Here is a 3,041-nt window from a genome sequence, read left to right on the forward strand (position 1 = left end):
CTCAAGGACTTGTCTGATTCGACAACTTTGATTTGTCGGTGGATCAAATGAGGAAATGACTAAAAGTTTGCCAATATCAACTTGCAAAGCACTGATTAAAAACACTATTCATTACGCCTTAGGTTGTCTTTTACACGTGAAGTCAAAGTCCCAAGTTCACGTCTTGTACCTGAATGAGTACCAAACACTTCTTTTACATGGCTCGATTAATACTATAGGTTTATGATGAAGAAAATTCTTAGACGGTCTTCAATAACTGGGGAAACAAAACACACCACTTGTTTTGGTCGCACTGTTGGTTGACAACTACTTATTTTTGAAGTTAAAATGACGAAAACAAACCCATTGATTAATGGCCCTGGCTATGGTCGTTTTGCCAATATGGATTGAAAACAAGTAATGATAGGATTTAGAACACCTTCAAAGTTCTCACCAGGGCTTTTTTGTATTTTTGAACTGTCTAGAAACGACTCTCACAACTTGAAAGACCGGTTTAGTTGCTTTCAGAGTCAGGCTCATTCACAGATCATGAATCTTTTTGCTCTGCTTTTCTTAGGTAAACCTCTCTCAATTTTTTCGAAGGTGGAATAGTTAGAAAAATTTGCATTCTAAGTTCTGTCTCTTCTTTCTAGGCATCTATTTCAGAGAATCTTGGGCCATCCAGAAAGGAGAACCTGCTTTTCTTGAATTTGGTAAGGAGCCTGATTTTGTATTGTTTGACACAATTACAACTAAGCAAGCCCTGAATCAACTATGTTACTAACAAAACAAGGTTTTGCTGTAATTTCATCTCAATGTCTCACTCTTTATCAAGTACAACTCGTTTCCAAATTAACGAATGAAACACTGTTTTCAATTCCCATTGGCTTGCTAAATAACCGAAATTTTGGGGAAAAAGAGTAGCGTAATTGCATGGTTTGGACGAGAAACGGTTGTGTAATGAGTTACTCTTCTTGGCCAAATTAATTGTAACCGTGATCAATTCTTTTTATTAAGAAACGGCTAACGCCCTAAGAATAATATAAAAACAGAACTTACTTCTCCGTAGTCACTAATCATTGTGTCGAGGACGGGATTTCTTACACTGGCACTGAATTAGAAGCGTTAGCCAATGTTCAAATAGAGGCGTGCCATGAAGCCTGTCAAGCCAATCCTCGGTGTGACCATGCTTCTTACACAATCAGCACAAACCAATGCTCCTTGAAAGCGAACAATACCGGACGAACCGAAGATCCAGACTACCTGTCCATTCCAAAACATTGCAGTAAGTTGCTAAAAATCATTACAAAAAAACATATTTGGTTGTCACACCTGGCCTGCCTTGCCAAGTAAGTGTGTGGGTGATGGCGTGCAAAAAAGTTCTAGAAGAAAAGAAGTTACTTGATCAGGTAGATCACAGCCTTCATCTCACTTCTCGCACTAATTTATTGGAAACTTCAAAAATGACGCTGAAGCAATCTCTAATAATAACTTTTAACTTCTGACCAAGAGTAAAGTAAGCTGGCTTACAGTACTTTTGACCCGAGTACTTCATTTTTCAGCAGGGATAATGCATTAACTCTGAGTATATAGACAACCTTTTTATCAAGCGTCTTCCCGCCTGAATGGATCAAAGTTCGTTCTAATGTCTTTGCATTGTGTATAAATGACCAACCTCTTGACAATTATTTTGGATAAGAAGGTTTCGTACTTCGTATCTAGGTATAAACAATTACATTCAATGGCAGTCTTTTATTCATTTCGACATGGTTTTCATCTTGACCTTGGTCTCTATGGGGTTTTATAAACTGATCAAAGGACATGGAGTGATGCCCGAGCAATTCGACCCCACGGAAGCTCGATAGTTCGGACAAAGCGATCCAGTGGACTCCTTGATCCAGTAAAATAATAACTAAGAACAAAGTACTTAATAACAAAATTATATTTATTTGTGCAGCAACGTTTAAGCTTATACCGTAGGCTTTAATGGATTCCATTTTTTGAAAATAACGTGGCAGTCGCAACACAAAGAGGCAGCGCATTGTGTAATTTCAATTTTGGTTCTCAAAAATTTTAGGTTAGCCTGGGTCGACTTGTCCTGAGTCGGGTTGTACACCAAGCCAGCTGCCTTGAAACTGATTGTGGGTTTTTTTCTGGTATTATAAATCTATTTGTATTTTTCTTGCCTTTTAGAATTGAGGAAATATTGATGTATTGGTTACATGCAACGAGTTAATTGTGCTAAGAAGTATTCATAATAACCCTAGATTATCAAGCCCTTTATCAAAGGTCGAGTTACTAATTGGCAATGGAAAAGATGCTGATGTAAAAACAATGATGTTAATGCAATACATTAAAATCCTTGCCTTAGTGTACATCCACATTCAAAGTTTTGCATTCTAATTATTGTTTAGTTTATGTTAATCATAACAATATATTGTTGATGCACGCTCCACATTTCAAACCCATGACATTTCAGTTCCTAATTGCTCAATTGAAGCTGCTGACTTTTGGGGAAATGATATCGGAAACGCGAATGATGTCCCATCCCTCGAAGAATGCCAAATTCATTGCCGTGCCAAACCTGATTGTATTGGTGCTGCATGGACCAAACCTTGGGCAATAGGGCTTAGTCCAAATAGTTGCTGGATGAAACGGCTGTTTCGTTTAGGGGAAGAAATGTACCTAGGACGCTCTATGGCTATTTTACGGTTTTGTCCTGATGGTAAGTTCTACCTTATGCTCGCCATAATTGATACACCCAAACCCGACCATTTTCCAGCCATGATCCAACCCAATGGTTGGTATCAATATCAAAACAAGTACTACAAATTCATTGCACAGAGGAATACTTTCGAGAGTGCCAGTGAGGCTTGCCGAGACATGGAAGCCCAATTGGTAACTGTGGATTCACAAGAGGAATACATGTTCATCCGGTCCATGGCATTTGCGTTGAGCCACCACCGTCCCAATGNAATGTGTAAATGTAAATTGATATCAGTGACTAGAATATAACACTTTCTAATTTTAAAAACCTAATCTTGTGGACAATTGGTTTCTCT

The 3,041-nt window shown here is 38.3% G+C and overlaps 1 protein-coding gene across 1 annotated transcript in view; it reads left to right on the forward strand.

The window, feature by feature from the left end:
• Positions 1–3,041, forward strand: part of LOC131878228 (uncharacterized) — a 28,101-nt gene that overhangs the window by 23,744 nt on the left and 1,316 nt on the right. The window lies entirely within an intron of this gene.

The sequence above is a fragment of the Tigriopus californicus genome, chromosome 3 (assembly GCF_007210705.1).
Source record: "Tigriopus californicus strain San Diego chromosome 3, Tcal_SD_v2.1, whole genome shotgun sequence".
Taxonomy (NCBI): Eukaryota; Metazoa; Arthropoda; class Copepoda; order Harpacticoida; family Harpacticidae; genus Tigriopus; species Tigriopus californicus.